At 33.6% G+C, this 18314-nt stretch overlaps 1 long non-coding RNA gene across 3 annotated transcripts; it reads right to left on the bottom strand.

The window, feature by feature from the left end:
- Positions 1-4896: 4896 nt before the first annotated feature.
- Positions 4897-6651, bottom strand: LOC111390563. 3 transcript variants are annotated; one of them, XR_002701934.1, is made up of 3 exons: positions 6507-6651; positions 5325-5990; positions 4897-5115 (listed from the first exon to the last, which is right to left on the bottom strand). It is a non-coding gene; the product is annotated as an uncharacterized LOC111390563 (long non-coding RNA). The 3 variants fall into 3 exon arrangements; XR_002701936.1 differs by lacking the exon at positions 6507-6651 and adding an exon at positions 6427-6442; XR_002701935.1 differs by lacking the exon at positions 6507-6651 and adding an exon at positions 6108-6388.
- Between the last annotated feature and the right edge of the window lie 11663 nt (positions 6652-18314).

Raw genomic sequence — 18314 nt, 5'->3', positions numbered from 1 at the left:
CAAAACGTGTTTTTCTATTCCTTTTCTTCTCGAGTAATTCTATTCATCCGGGTTGCATCCCCACTCTAGGTGGATGAATAGCATTTGTTAAATTTTAGGTGGAAGTTATTTATCCATCCAGATTGGGGATGCAACTCCATTGGGAATTAATAGCATTATTCTTTCTTCTCTATGTGCTTTCTTTATAATTCACTTTTATCAATTATTTCGATTATGCACTAAGCATTAATTCTAGGGTTTGATGTAGCCTACTTAGACATATTTTGATTCCATATAATTATTTCATTTGATCTTTCTGGTTATTTATTTATGTTGATTCTTGCGCAATGCTTTCAACTAATTGGCCACTAATTTATTGATTGATGCTTTAAATTTCAGCGTTTGAGAGAGGAAAAATTAGATTTGATCTAAAAACAATATAACCTAAATTTTGGAGGTTTCGAGAGGAAGTGTGAACTCTTTGAGGCTTGTTCTAATTAAGAATCACGTGCTTGATAATTTTTAGGTTTTAATTCAGAATAGAAATATAAGAATTAAAATATAGAAATAAATTCTATTCGACATTCGAGAGAGGGAATGGAATTAATTTAGTGTTCTCGCCTATAAATTTTGGAAAGATTGATAGAAATAGTTATAAAGGTTGAAAAACATTGCGATAGTATGGTGAAAACATTCCCTAGACCTTCATAATTTGATAATAAATTTTACAATTTGCCTTTGTTCACTTGCATCATTCATCCCATTCACTTTAATTTAGCTTAAAAACATCATTTCAAAATTTGATTTTCTAAATAAAGTGAAGGCTAAAATAACTATAGTACTTAGTAGGATTCGAATATCAATCCCTACGGTTGAACACTCTTGCTTCAATACTATATTACAAAACTTGACACCATACACTTGCGGTAATTTCACGTTGTGGAAAACACATAGCAATATATTACCTTGGATTTAAATACTATATTACAAAACTTGACATCATACACTTGCGGTAATTTCACGTTGTGGAAAACGCATAGCAATATTTATATTACCTTGGATTTGGTTTTGAGAAACACATTTGGAAGGTACTTTTCATAGATTTTAATAGGAGAAATGCATTAGGTGACAATACCCAAGCAACTCAGACATTTTTTTCTCGCAAGGTCCTATATGTTATTGGTAGAATTATTATTATTATAAAAAAGGAAGTGCGTGATTAGTATAAAACAATATAGATTTACTAATATGTGACAAAAGATTTGATACCATAAATATCAAAAAATTTCCATTCTCCCAAGACACACAGAAAACTCATGGGAGTCATTAACTTCGTCATTACCCATTCAAAAATCTTTTGTACACATCAACAATGTTGCTCGGACTTTGGTACGGATACGTATCCAAGTACCGGATCTTTTATTTTTTAAAAAGTAGATTACGAGGATATGGCTAAAAAGAGTCAATTTCGGATATGGGTTCGTGGATACTTTTTTTAGACTTCATTTTTTTTTTCCAAAAATTCACGTGTTAAAAGTTAAATAATAAATGATTGGCAAAGTTTGTTAATGTTTTTACAATCCATGTTAATTTCCCTTTATTTTTTGGGGCAAATTACACAAACCTCCCTTTAAATCGTTAGAATTCATTAAAAAAAAATCTTTTATTTTTTAGCTTTTCATATAAACATTTTGAAAAACGAAGAAGCAAAAATTAATCCAAAATAATATTAAAAATTAACTAGAAAGCCCCAAAAGTGAAGGCCCAATGAAAAAGATTTTTTAAATATGTTTTTGACTTATATGACAACAATTTTAAGTATCCTATATTTACACAATTTCAATGTTCTCGAAGTGTTAAAAAATTAGAAACTGTTGTTGGGGAATGAAGTACAAAATAGAACAAATGTAAATGTTTAAAATGCAAAAGAAAAAAATATAAGTATCAAACTGTAAAAGTTTAAGAGTTGAAGGTTACATGTTCAATTTGACCTATATTGATAACATGGGAAAAATTCACAAATCATGGTTTAACTATGCACAGTTCAAGAATCAGATTTTAAGTTTAACTAATGCAAAAATCAAGTTTTAGTTAATTAATTAAATTTTTTATTAATTAAATATAATGAGATCACATTTACACAATTAATAGTCGCATGAACAAAATTATAAGTCACAGATTTTTTTACTGATTACATATCAACAAATTAATTGATCACGGATTTTTCAAGGTCATAAATCAAAAATTTTGTAAATCACAGATTATTTCGATATCACATATCAAAAACTGTATAAGTCACATGTCACATATTTTTAAATTTGATGATCATAGATTACTTTTTAATCATAGTTGATCGAATTTTAAGGTCACAGTTTATAGACTTACAATCACAATTTATTCGTTGGTCACAGACCAAAAAAGTTATAGTTCACATTTTATATATTGGTCACAAATTACTTTTTAATCACAAATTATCAAATTTCAAAGTCACAAACCAAATCGTTGATCATATACACCAGACATATCGGCCACGATCCCAAATCAACACTAATATTTGGTCACTGCAAACAATGACCACACCCAATTTTAAGGTAACAGATTTAACCAAAGGTCATATACACCACCACCAATAATTCCACCACCACCATCACCACCAGAGAAACACCAGGAATTGGTAAAACACCTCAAATCAGAGAAAATTTCAACCACTCACCGTCTAACCACACAATCTACAACCACCACCACCTCCTGCACGATCACCTCGTCACCACTTGCATAACCACAAATGCCACCATCACCACACCGCACAAGCAACACGACCACTGCCGGAAATCATAATAGTCACCAGGACCATAACCAACACATAGAACAATATACCATTGCTTTTGTAAATTACAGACCAACCACATCAACAGCTACTGCAGATCGCAAAAGGCTATGGTTCTGGAACAAATCGAAGTTCACAGCAACATATCGCAAACACCCTCGCCGTCGCCATCGTGAGCAGAGAAGAAACGGCATCACGCCACTGTCGCAACCGAGAGAATCATTGCGCATGACGACGTCGATCGGTCAACGAACCACACCACCACCATCAATGACAAACAACAGAGGAACCGAAACCATCACTTGCGGCGTCAAAGAGAGAAGGAAGAAACGGGGCTGAAACCATCACTTGCAGCATTGCGACGCTACTAAACCGAAATCAAAAACCGCGTCGCCTCCTTCGTCGGCACCGACGCGTCACCTTCATTACCGGTTGCAGAGTTCGAAGGTGTCACTGGCGATGAAGAGAGAAGGGAGAGATGGGGATGGGAAAATTTTTGTAATGGAAATGGGTTGAAATGATTAGGGATTGGAATTGATTTGGGGATTTAATTAGAGGTTGATTAATTATATATATAAACCTAATTTTTTATTAATTAAACTTTGGACCTGATTTTTTAAAACTGATCTCCAAACACCTGTCATTGTGTAATTTTTTTTAAAAAGAAAGACCCCAAAACTAATGGCCCAAAACTTAATGGAAAAAAGGCGCAATCCAGCACTCTTTCTTCCTTCCCTAACCCTTCCGTTCCCGAGTTTCTTCTCTGCTTGAGGTTCTTCTTTGCAACAATGCAGCAATCAACTCCAACAAGTTCGCCCTTGACTCTCATACCTGTACCTGTGTCGTGTCGACACGGGTATGCCGGCCGAAAAGAAGCATCCGAGCATCACAGAGCCCAGATATTCTAGATCGAGAATCTTCTTCAATTAATATATGTGAGCGTTCAATTTATTGATGTGAAAAGAAACGAAAAGGATTTAAATGGTAATTAAGAAAGCAAATGAAATATATTTGAAGAGAATTATTTACAGCATATTGTTTGTACCCTTGTTCCATCAATAATTGATTAAGTTCCCTTGAAATATAGCTTATATCACAACTTGATGAAAAGTTGACAATTGCCCTGCTGTCTATGCATGTGGCCCTGCGAAGTTTCTCCAAAAAAGAAAATTTAAAATGGTCAATTGACAAGTTAGAAACTATAACCATTGTCTACACAGGTAGTAAAATTCTAAAATTAATTGAAACAGAATATGGACTATAAATACCGATCTCTATGTCCTATCCTTTTTATGCCCTTCCCTTCCCTGCCAAAACAAATTTAATTTCCATCGTAGAATACAACGGACAGTATCTATTATTGAATTTCCAAAGCAATCTTCTACTCCGCCAACTCATGACCTCTACGAAACATTATGATCAAATAACATTGAACACAGATTCTTTCAGACATTTTTAATTTGGATAAATCACAAAATGCCTTAAGCAATCTACATTAACATTTGAGATGATTTTACAAAATTTGTATTAAGAGAACTCGTATCTTGTTTGCAATTTCTACTTTAAAAAATCTTTAATATTCTTCATCAATAGGACTGATTGCTAGACCTCTTTCCAATTTGAAAGACTGAGAACAAGAGGATCAACGCAAATTACTTAAAACCATCAGTTGAACAATATTCGTTAACCCTTGTTATAAACTTCATGTATAGCAATTTAAGTGTACCTATCTTTTAATGCCACCTACAATCTAGATGAATAGCATTACTCTGAAAGATAAGCACTTAACTCGATATACTAACCGCTCAAAAAGGTGATTACTTTATTGGCAAATGACATAAGAATTAACAATCTCAAGATTTGTTGTACACCGATGGCTCCAGGTTTTATTACCTTGATGGGAAATTTCAATTAAGCATATAGACATGCTTTTATTCTTTCCCGTGATTGGGTAATGAATGGATTTTAAACTAATGTACTATGTGGCTTTTAGATATCATAGCTTTACAAAATGTAAAATAAATAAATAAAATACAATAAGTGAAGTTTAGCAATGATATGATAAGTTAGGTTCAAATGCAAATCACAAATGAATATCAAGTAGAAAAATACGGTTAGCAAAACCTTCAATAAAAAACAAGTCTCATCAACAAACTTCTCCAAACGGTCAAATAAAAATTACAATCTCCAGTTTAAGTTTATAAAGTGGCTAAACAACTCAAATCTTATCTCTGATTTGATGTAAACCGTGAAACCCTCCTAAGAAATCAAGTGCAGCAGTTTACTTCTTTTCTCCACGTCCAGCAGCCCTGTATTGTTCGAATTAAAACAAACTGTGAGCATTCATACGGGAAATGGATGAATTTAACCATTTATTGCCAAAATACAGATGAATAAAATCAAGAATTATGAAAATAGGTATCCATCAAGCAACAGAAGTTAGGCTCAAGTCCATCAAAACAATGCGAGCAAAAACTATAGTACTTATTACTTAACAATTTATATTACTGTCATTCACCTCAGATTCCGGAGAACAAATGCCATCTCTTCACGCTTCTTTGCTCTCTTGTGGGTGCCCAACTTCCTCTTCGCCACTTTCAGTGCTCTCTCGTCCTTTCCAACTTTAGGAAGCTCAGTAATTTGCTTCTCACAAGGTGCAAAACCTGCTACTTCATTATCCTGATTTTTCATAATCAACATTCTCTTTGTTATTCCTGAATCTTCATTATCCTCATCATCTCCTTCTCCAAGTAAACCAAAACTTGAAGCCCTCAACGCATTATTGCTTCCATCTTTCTTGGCCTTCCCTTTCTTTTTACCAGCAAATTTTGAAACCGAAGCCTAGTCATCGCCTTCTTCATCCTTAGTGTTCTCCAGCTCACCATCATCATCCTCCTTAGGTTCTATTCTCCTCAAATTTCTCTTTCTAACCTTTTTGATGAACTCTACAGGCAAAATCGACCTCCTCGAATACGAGCAGTTATTAATCACACGGTCCAGCCTAGGGGGACGACATGGCGGAACTGTACTTTCAATCAAAACCCCACAATCACACAAAGGGCTGTGAAAACCCCAATATTTACGCCGAATGCTTGACTGAATTCTTCCCATCAGAGTACTTTAGAGAAGTCGAGGTCCCGAATCTCGGTAAAAACCTAACCTCCGAACCCTTATTTTCAAATGTCTTAGAAAAGGAACAAACAATTACAATATATTATATAGCTGTCAAAACTAGATATAAGAACATATGTATAAAATTGAAAAATAAAAAATAAAGAGACTACCGACACGAATAACATACATCTTTGGTTGGATGATCAACATCAGAATCTCGACTCCAGATTAGGATATGATTTTTGGCAATGTAAGTGATCACAGTTCAAATTTCGACTGATTCCACATCAGACATACACAAAGGCTTTCAAATATAAATAAACCCCAGAGCCACATGTTGAACAAAGAATCAAAATATTTGACAACATCAATTCTTTAATCTTAGGAAATCCAATGAAAATATTTGAGCATTTCAAACAATTTAAATAAACAAACTTCTGTAATTATGTCACAGTACAATAGCAGATTAATAAACAATTCCCCCCCCCCCCCAACAATAAACACACCTATCAAATCTGGATATTAGAAGCAAAACACCTTCGTGAGAATGGATGCAAGAAAATTGTTGAAGTAAGAAAAAGCTTACTACTCCCAATGGCGAATTCTCCAGTTCACAGATCTGCAGCGTAAAATAGATATGGCGTATGACTTTAGGAGTGGGGGAGAAATTTTATTTTATACAGGTGGGGTTGGAATGTTGGGGGAGAATTGGGCTCATGTTTCCCCATGATTTTTCTGGGCCGAGTACTGTAGTCCAAGTGGACCTTAAATTAGGGTGTTTTTGATGAGGAATTTACATTTATTACCCCTATTAATAAAATAATTCATATTATACATTTTATCTCTTTTTATTCCATTTTTACTGTAATTTTTTAAGTAAAAGAAGAAACACAAAAGTAGGAGTGAACACTTTTTTCCAGAACCGGTGGAACCGGATCGGAACCGTTTAGAACCGATCGGTTCGGTTTCGGATCTTCTAAAAAATAATTTGATTTCGGGACAAATTTTTAAAAACCGATCGGTTCCCGATTCTAGTATGGGAACCAGACGGTTCTCATTGGATTTTTTCTTTTTCTTTTTTTTTTGCATTTTTTTGGGTAAAATATATGACTCAATCTCCAATACTTTTATCAAAAATAATCGAATTCCTTTTTTATTTTAGACTCCAACACTTTCCTTCTTCTCTTTGATTCTTTCCTTGTCTCTTCTTATAATCCTTTGATTAATTGATTCTCAAACTAAATTAAAATATTAGATAAATCTATATCTAAATAAATTTATTTACAATATAAAATTTCATTTATAAGATGCGAAATTTTTATTTTGTTTTCACTTTGTAAATCTATATCTAAATAAATCTTTGAATAGTATGTTCGATTTTTCTATATTTTGTTAAAAGTATCACGTTTGTAGCATTTTTAGAGTTTTTATTAGTGAATATTTTATTTTGACATTTTAAATGTAAAAAATCGGACCGGACCGAATCGGAACCAATTGGTTCGGTCTCGATTTCGGTTCGGTTCCATGGCTAATTATGAAACCAATGGTTCCATTTCTAAAATTCACATTGGTATTAGGCTCGGTTCGATTTCCTTTGGAACCGGATCAAACCGGACCGCGCCCACTCCTACTATAAAGTATGTGATATAATGGTTGATATAATATGTAATGGCAAGATGTGATTAGATGAAAAAACTAACTATATTTTAAATAGTCTAATAATATATTCTCATGTGACATTATGTAAAGATTATGTCAACCATTATGTATATATAGCATGATAGGGTTTGCTATTAATTCCTAAATTTAAACCAACATAAGATTTAATTGGATACCATGTAGCTTACTATATTATTAAATGAATCCCTCAAAATTAGGGTGTCGTTCAAAATTTAAAACAATAAGTTAAAAATGGGATGATATGTATTCCCTTGAATTTAGGCTATAGCAGCCAATAAGTTTCAGTTCTTAAAAATAAAGGAAAATTTGGAAACAAGAATCCATGGAAATTGAAACATCGATCTTGGGAGTTCAAAATTCTCACGGCAGCGACCAACCCAGTACGCTCAACCTTTGAAACTCCAGCGCTCATAAAAAATATGTTTGAGGCATTTCATAGGTTTTAGGCATACGAATTAAATTTTATTAATATGTAATTTTATCGAGAAATTTCTATACAATGCATCTAGTAAAATATCGAAATGAATTGATCATCTAAATGCATTAGCATTTGAAGTTTTTTTATGTACAAATCTTAATGTGATACTATTACATTGCAACACAAATAATGCAACGACTCTATTTAATGGGAAAAAATGTCATGATTCTATGATGATCAATGAATTTTAAAGGAAGATTATCCTTTTACATCACATTGAGTACATTAATTATATTCTCTAGAATGGCATTTTTTTATATTTTCTCAACAAACCTCATCCTAATGCTTCAAGTATTCCACTGGAATAAATTCAGAGGGTTGATTCATTGGCATCTGTAGTTATTGCAATCCATAACTTGATATCAATATATTTTAACCTAGAACTCTCCAAATGTTGTGTAACATTACATATAAAATTTTACTGGTGACATATTTGACACACTTCATGCACTGTTGCTTGTAATTTCGTATGTATCATTTGATTTGCTTATAAATAAAGTAAAATGTGAATTTCCATAGCAATCTTTCATCTATAACCAGTGCCATAACTGATTCAATATCCATTAGATCATTCAATATATCTATGATATAGTTCTTGGAACGAACTTCAAGATGATGTAGGCGATTTATAGATTCAACTGATATACGATTGTCAAATTTTTTTTAGGATTAGCATGTTTTCAAAATTCTTGAAATTCCAATTTGGAATGACCTACTTTGACAAATTGTAATATTTACCTGGATTGGCCATTTCGTGTGCCGTTTATAATATAGAAAACTAGGTTATGAGTACTTCGAAATGGTACTAAGAATGCGATATTTCGACTTTGTTTAACATCCCGTACCGACCCCAAAAAAAATCATCCAAAAGCTGGGGGTCACGAGACCCCATGCACCCACTTATTTGGGCCATTAAATGAGACTAGCTATTATTGATTTGAATGAATTGGTGCTTAATTAATTATGTCTTAATTTTGTTTGTTATGTAAATTTTGAGGCAAATTGGTGGAAATGGAACAAAGGAAGAAAAATGATAAAAAATGAAAGAAATGGGGATCAAAGTGCAAACATTCAATCGTTGATTTAGACCACAAAACAATGATCGAAGGTCACATAGGATCAATTGGATGCAATTGAAGGTTAAATGAGTGGAAATATAATCAAAAGTATTTCACAAATCAATTTCTAAACGCGCGATTTAGAATCCAGATTTTCATCTGGAGTCTGAGGTCCATTTTTTGCATATTAAATATTCGAATTGGAGAAATTCTATTTCTAGAATAATCGTAGCCTTTGAGTTAGCTTTCTAACACACTTTGATTACCACAACCGGATATTGGGAAATAAAGTTACGATAAAAATACTAATGATTGCAATTCCATTTTTCCTTGCCCGCGAGCTAGCTTCCATAGTCAATTGAAACTCTTCTGGGATTCAATTTGAATAAAAAATTCGAACTAATCTCACTTTATATAGTGAAGACATGGGCAGCCATTAAAGCATCTCTCTTTAAATTCTCAAATCACTACCATATCATAAAATCATTCAAGAAACAAAGGACATTCATCATAAGTTGAAGGGAAGAACAAATCTAGCACATGGATTGAATTAGGAAACAATAAGAACTCGAAGAATTAAAGCTCGAAGGTTGATATTCAAGAAACATTAAGAACTTGAAGAATTAGACGTGACATCTCTTTCTTATATTTATAAATTCCATATAATGTTTTTCATTCTTTTAATGTTTTATCATTAGAAACATATTTAACTAGATTCCTTGTATTGGACGAAACATATTTTTCATTCTTGTATTTATTAATTTTAATTGAAACTAGTAGTTTAGTAATTCTTGTATTTCTTGATTAATTTTGTGTATCTATTGCATTATTTAATTGCTTCATTACCCGTTAGATAATAAATTACTTGTTGGAGTGTTGAGAGACTCACAATAAATTCAGATCGAGGCAAAATTAATACATGTGCAATAGATAATAAGAATAACATTTATCACTTGTGTAATCATATAGATAATCTAAAATTTAATTTATTCTATACATTCGAATTCAAGCTAGAAGTAGATTCGGGGGTCGTGACTAGAATAATTTTAATTTATCTTGAAAGAGAAAATTATATATTATCCCTTTATCGCTTGTCAAGAACAAAATAAAATTACATAAAAGTGAGAATTGAAATAGAAAATAATAAGTGGACTCGAAATCTAATATCAACATCCATAAATTAATAAAAATCCTAATTATACATATTCTTTTAGATTAATTTAGAATAAAAATATAATAAAAAAGAGATCTTTTGTTTTATACAATTCGAATTCCATAAAATATAGGAAATTTGAATTGAATTTATTCTCTATAGAACAATAACTTTCAATTTACTAAATCTGTTACTTATTAATGATCGAGTACGCTTATAGGTTTACAATTTTTTTTGATGCCATTGTCAGGAATAAAGTATTTGTTTAAGTTTATTAGTTTATATTGGATTCAAAATTTTCATTATTTATTTATTTATTGTTAATTTTGGCTACCCACTTGATTATTGTGTTGATATTCTTCTAGGTACTATTCAATAATTCATGCATGATTCTAATGCTGGGAAAAGAGTAAAATTTTTGGAATAAATAATCTCGACATGGATGAGATCAATATACTTGTAGAAGACATATTGATGCAATATTAAAGAGAGATTATTTTATTTAGTTTCCAATTTTGAAAGTCATTTTAGAAAACATAATTAATGTTTTGATTCCGTTAATTTTACAATAATTTCCTGCTTTAATTAGGACTAGTTTAAACCCCGTATAAATGGGTCTTTTTGCTTTGTTATAGAACAACCTTTGGTTATGAAATAAATTGAATTTCTTCCTCTCTTCTTATCTCTTTTATCCCTCATTCCACTCATTTCCCCCCCTTTCCCCTTCTCCTACAATTCCCCTCTTGAATCCAGCATCAATTTGTCATCAGAGCAATTCGTTCTCCTTTGACCTACATATTCTCAATTTCAAAAAATCATACCAATCAACCATTTGCACATAATCTGAACATACACATCACCACTTTCCACCACCCATCCAAGCCATACAACTACCTTTATACATTAAAGGTCTTAAGAATAGCATAAGAAAGAAAAGCATTCATCACAACAATAACAACAATTTTCAATTTTCTTTATAGTTCTTTGTTCTTAGATAGATAGGAAAAAAAGTTAATAAAAAGGAGCAAATTGTTCTTTGTGCATTAGTATTTGTTCCCAAGAGAGAGAGCGAGAGAGAAGGAAAAAATTCGTTTTAGAGTGTTGCGTTCAATAATTCAGTTTGCTATCATATGAAGTCCTTTATTGCTATTCATCAAAATCAATTGCCCTCAATCCCAACAGCCTAATTAGGTAGCCCGACACTCGATTCCCAAAAGCTCGGCTAACTACAAGCCTCTAAAACCCAACCCCTACACAACATTACACCCCCAAAATACACACAAAATTACACCCCCAAATACACATGCTGCCCACTTATTCCAAACTCTCAGCCCCTTATAATCGCACAAAGCCCAATGATCCACAGCCTAAACCCATAAACCACAAACTATTTTTTTCCACAAACCCTTAAAACCCAAGTCGAATACAAACACATTAGACCATTACAATGGTCAAATTACCTAGCCCAAGTCCTTCATCTTCTTCACGATCCAATCCCTAGTCTACACCGCCGCCGTCTTCCCCTTCATTTGCTGGTAGACCAACCACTCCAATAGTTACAAATCCCCGACCCACAACTATAAATTAGCTTCACGCAACTCCTACATTTAGTCTACCGTCTCTACATCTGCTCTTTACTGTTCTTCCTGGACACACCTTTTGACTTCGCAACTAGCTGCACCACATATAACCCACTGCCTCGTAACCACTGCCGCCATAATCCAACTTCCTAATTGCATAATACCCACTCAAGCAGTCAACAAGACAGTACCAGGTCCCATCCACACGGCAATACATCGACACACCACCGCCAACCTTTATTCTCTCTAAACTGTCGCCAATCAGATAATAGCTACGCAGTCTACACTATGTTTGTCATCTCACCTACTTTACCGTCCACTTCCATCTCGATCATATCGGCTTTAGATTTGTGGTGATTCAGGAAATTGAGATTGCTTGACTTATGATCACGCAATGGAATGGTTTGATTGGCCAAAGGGATGTACTGAATTGGAAAATCAGCTTGTTTAACTCTAAACACTATGGGCTCATTTGGGATGGCTTTTGAAAAGCGAAAAGGAGTTTTTGAGACCCAAAAGCTGCTTTTGGACCATTTGACTAATTTTGTTTAAAGTGCTTTTGGTGGTTAGAAAAACTTTTAGAGGAAGCTGGTTTAATGTGGCTTCCTCCAAAAGCACTTCCAGAATGGAAAGTGATTTTAAATATTAATTTTCAAACAAAAATTAAGATAGCTTCCTCCAAAAGCTCTTCTACAAGAAGCAAAAGCAAAAGCAAAAGCTGTGCCAAACGGGCCCTATAACTTTTTTGAGTTTTGTGAGGTATCAAATTCTTTTATGTTGAACAGTGCTTTTATTTCGGTGTTTTAGCTTATTAATTGAGGAAAATAGAAATATAAGAAAAATTTCTTTTAATTTTTAGTCTCTTTATTTTAGAACCATGTTTTGGCATGAATATCTAAAGTTAGGAATCCAATTGTTGAAAAATGGGAAGCAACTTCTTTGACCTATGTGTCTTTTATCTTTACTTGAAGAAACTGACAATTTACTTTCACAGGTTGACCAATCACCTGCTATATCAATGCTCACATCTCCTTCAATGCTTATTACGGCATTGGTCTCCGAGGAGCTTTTAAAACATTCAAATTTTGCTATACAAGTTGCAGTTACTTCTTGCCTTAGTGAAATAATTCGTGGCATGGTCCCCGATACCCCTTATAGTGATAAGACAATGCATGACATCTTCTCATTAATGATATCAAGTTTTGCATCTCTCACTCACAAATCCACCTACATAAATGCTAAGGGGTTTAGAATATTAGAGACTACGGCTAATGTGAGATACTGCATCAACATGTTGGATCTAAATTGTGAGCATATGATAGTTGAAATGTTCTAGCATTTTATTTTAGCCCTAGGAGAACTCCTCTAGGTAATATCTTCACATTCATAGAGACTATTATGACCCTCATATTAGAAGAGAGTGACAATTTATCTCTAGACTTGATTGCCCTTCTTTTGAATAGCGTGGAAAAGAAAAATAAAGAAGTCTTTTCAATTGCATTTAACGTAGTTGAAAGACTTCTAGCGACTTGTGCAAAGACTATCTAACCATATTTATCCCAATCTCTAAAATCATGTTTCTTTAGATGATCATAGTGCAACCGTTTCTTCACTTTAGGATGAGAGATCTATATTCCTTATCATATCCACACCTGTAATCGATACACTTCACTCTAACAAAGTTGAGAATCTACCTATCACATTGCCAACAAAGTCAATCATTCCATATGTGATCGACATTGTGCCTAAATTGATATTACCTACTATTTTTCATGACTATCACGTTGACTTTGTTTTGATATTTCCTCTATTTCACGATGCTCCTTGGTTGCAACATTATTTTTCAAGGCCATTATTCAATTGCACACTTTTCCTATTGGTATTAGAATAATGCCCACCAATTATCGACATACTATATTAGCTCTTCATTTTGCTATAAATTTTCCTAAATTTCATGCCAAATTAAAACGAAAAATTATTTTCAATCATGAAATTTTTGAGCTTACTTTTGAGGTACAACACAAGTGTGGAGACCCCAATGATATTTATTACGCTTTATTGTGTATTTCATTCATTCAGTTTCCTACACAAGTAAAGAAAAAGATTTTTGATCATACTCATAAAGAAAACGTTATTAAAGAAAAAGATTTTTGAATGAAAGTTACATTTTCAATGTGGAAGAATTATTTCCTTATCGAGGCACATTCGAGCCTTTGATGTTGCAGTCATTTTTTTTCTACATGCTAGTTTACAGTGCTAATTCCCTATGCTCCTCTTTATGCACAACTAGTTGAAAATTTTGTGGATGAGTTGCATGAGTTTTTGATTTTTGGAGTTCCCTATCGCAATTTGGTTAGAATGGGAGATCTTCCCCGTGGTTAGATCATAATCCTCAAGATGATTTGCAGCTTCAGTTGTCATCAAGTGATCAGTTAAGATATTTGATTAATAAGAAAGATTGTCCTCCTTGGTACGAGTTTAGAGAGATGTTGTTGTCCAGGGTTCAATATAGGCATTTGGCCAAGACAAAAGATAACAACCTTGGAGTATGAAGTTTCAGTTTACCTTGTCGGAGTCGAGTTCTCTCAGTCGGGGATAAATGATTCAATATTAAAGATATATTATTATATTTAGTTTCTAATTTTGAAATTTATTCTAGAAAACATAATTAATGTTTTGGCTCTGCTAGGGGTACATCACCCCCTACACCCAGGAGTCCATAATGGCGAGACGCCTGCCGCATGCAGGGGCCCACAGGCACCTCGCCTCAGGTGTCCATACCTAAGGTACAAGGTAATGTACCTTTAGCATTTTTCTCAATGTTTTGATTTCGTTGATTTTATAATAATTTCCAACTTTAATTAGGACTAGTTTATGCACTCTATAAATGGATTTTTTGCGTTGTAGTATAACCACCTTTGATTATGAAATAAATTGAAAATTTTCTCTTCCTCTTGTCTCTTTTCTCCCTCCTTCCTCTTCTTCTCCCCCCTTCTCTTATAATTCTCCTCTTGTATCTGGCATCATATATATAGACACACACACACACTTTGATCCCTTTATGTTCAGGCTTCTGCAATTTGAACATTATTTAAGATGTTGAAAATAAGCAATTGACAAATCTAATGAAGGATTGTAACGCCCCTATTCAAATAGATAACTATCCATTAACCTGTGTGGAAATAAAGTTGATGATTCAACCTAGATATAGAATTTCACACATTTTTTCACCTGATAAGACGACATAAGCTATGTCTCTAAATCAAAATCATATCGCCGTAAAACATATATATTCTGAGATTATAAACATGTCTACATGCCATGTCAAGAGATATACAACACAGGATCCCCAACATACAATACAATAGGCCAAAGCTCAAAATAGCAGCCCACAAAATAACCTTACAAGTCGTCATCCATGTACATCGAACTCTGGAATCCTGTAAGAGTTCCACAGCTAGCCGTGCTCTTTATGTAGTTTCAGGCTCACCTACAATGCAAGAACTACATAAGCCAATACTTATTAAACAAAAATCATGCATGTCATGAATATGAACAATAACGATATATGTCACTATGCTATTCACTTTAACATCCCGATAAAGATGCATCATATTACAATATTTATCAAAGTCCACTCGAAACCATTTCATTTGAAATCTTTCAAATCATTGGGCCCTTGACCCACCTACTATGAACTGGATAGAGCTCTGCATAATATCAATATCAATAATCAAATGACCAATATGAAATCGACACTGGCGAGTGGACCATTATCTCGTGATCACTACAGGCCCATCCCCTAAATACCCCTATGATCACCCAAGAAGTCTCACAACCGACAGCGCCTATAATCATAATATCACAAGGGCACAGTCGAGTGGTCACCCTCTCGTGATCACCAAAGGCTCATCCCATGTCTATCTTTGCAATCATCCGCGATGCCAAACATATCACATAAGCATGCCTCGGTACCTTAGTGGTGGTCAATAAAATATTTATAAAGAAAACTCAATTTGAAATCATATTTCGCATGTAGGATTTTCAACCATGATCACATGTTGTGCATGCTGATGAAAATGGCTCATGAATGACATGCTTAATGAAAATTGATGTCAATAGGTTCCGCAAATTCATACTTAATGATCGTAATCATCATATGAGGTGCTATAAGCCTCTTATCAAAGTTATATAAATATTTCAACATTACTATATCACATATACTAGATTCTTGCATAGTGGTTGCAAATGAATTTTTACTTATCTTTCGCCATCGTGTGTATGCAAGCTCCTACGGAGTGTATGTCAATTTCCTTTTTTGTTCAACGTCGAAAAATCACTTGTATTACCATCTAATATTAAAGAGAATTCTCCATTTAATAATCTTAACACACACAATCTCAAAATACGTCCATTCACGCAAAAAAATAAAATAAAAATTAGACGAAATCATTATTTCAAATTACTGATGACATTACAAACTAATCAAATAAGTCTCGCTATTTCTCGAGTCCAATTATGAACGTCAATGTCATCCAATTGTTGTCAACAACCTTGTACTCCTTAAGATATACTTTCTAGGCCCAAGAGATCATTAATGGATATGAAAAGGTTAAAACTACCTTAAACTTCTAAATGGACAGAATCTGATCCTAGGTTTTCATCACCATCCACTCATTTTGCAAATTTTTGTGAAGAGTACAGTATCAAGAAACACTTCTATACATCGAATCACCCACAAGCCAATGGCCAAGTCGAGGACATCAACAAGATTATCAAGTACACATTAAAAGTGAAGCTTGATGCGCACAAAGGGAATGGGCTGGAGAACTCCCCAGTATGCTATGGTCATATCCCACCACTACAAGAATCAGCATGGGTGAAACCCCGTTCTCCTTAGCTTTCAACGTAAAGACTGTAATTCCACTAGGAATCGAGATTTCATCATTCCACACGGCTGCCTATAGCGAAAAAGGTAATCAAATGGCTCTTCAAAGAAAACTAGACCTAGTGGAGGAAAAGAGAAATGATGCCGAACTCGGGAACGCACCGCAATGCTAGGTACTATAATTAAAGGTTGTGGAAATGGGAGTTTGAAATAGGATCATTAGTCTTATGAAAGGTTTTCCTCACCACTAGGGAAATCGGATCTAGGTCCTTGGGTCCCAACTAGGAAGGGCCCTATGTAGTAAAAAGAGTTCTACTAAAAAGAGCATATAAACTAGAAGATCTGGGCGAAAGTCCTCTACCCGAACCCTAGAATGCTGAGCATCTTAGATAGTACTATCAGTGAGCGGAGAAGATCTTTTGTAACATGTAAACCCTCCTTAATATTGACTGTATCAATAAGAGGGGCTTGATACTTTGATTATCTTGTGAAAGTCGTGCTAAGGTCGTATGTGCTGCAACTGTAATGCCCAAAATTTTCATAAATACCCGAACGTTACGAATAACTCATTTTCTTTATTTTAAGTGTGGAACTATAAAAATAAAATTCTTTAATAAACAAATAATTGTAACATTTATAAATCTAAATTTAAATCATGAAAATCGTATCTGAACATAACATAAACTCCTAACTAATTCAAATAATACGCTTTGAACAAAATTAAATTAATTGGTAAATTTAAATAGGGCAAACTTATTTCTTTTTCTTTTCCTTTGATTCATTTGACAGCCTGCATCACCAATTCGTCACTGTTCCAGTCGATCCGAACTAACCTGTAAAATTAATGTAAGAGTGAGTATTTAAAAATACACAGTAAGATACGTGCAGTTTTCATATACAGATATATAACAATAAAATCTACATTTCATACCACTCTGCTCTGATGGAGTATATCAATGACCAAGCAACACACTCATCTTAGGTCTTAAATTCTTGAAGGAATTTCATTTCTTTCTCTAGAATCCGAAGGTCTACTAGCAATCTACGCATATTTAATTGTATACAAAAGCATATAGAAACGAAAATAACTTGCACATATGTATCTTACCTCGTTTTTAAAAATCTGAATGCATGTTTAAAATCATTTTCTCTGCTTTGGAAAATATGGTATTTGATGTATGCAAAATTTCCGATTTCATAAACTATTCTCTCTCTCTCTCTCTCTCTCTCTCTCTCTCTGCCATACGTACATGTATATGAAATTTGTGTGGTGAATAATGTGGTCCATTGTTTGGTATTTATAATGCAGGCTTTTTATGGAAAAGTGGGACACGTGCATGTTGGTTGAGTTTCCCTAGAATATATTATAAGTCAAAATCTTGTGAAATGCTGATTGTACTATAAAATTATCCTTTTTAAATAAAAGGAAAAACTAATATCTCCATCCAATAGTGTAGTACGTGTAGCCACCTTACAAATCTCAGATAAAACACCACATCTGCTACACGTTTTATCCTACAAATTTCATGATAGGTTAATTCGTAGATAAAGTACACT

Source organism: Olea europaea, unplaced genomic scaffold (assembly GCF_002742605.1).
Source record: "Olea europaea var. sylvestris unplaced genomic scaffold, O_europaea_v1 scaffold69, whole genome shotgun sequence".
Classification (NCBI taxonomy): domain Eukaryota; kingdom Viridiplantae; phylum Streptophyta; class Magnoliopsida; order Lamiales; family Oleaceae; genus Olea; species Olea europaea.
This window is presented reverse-complemented; position numbering and strand designations above follow the sequence as displayed.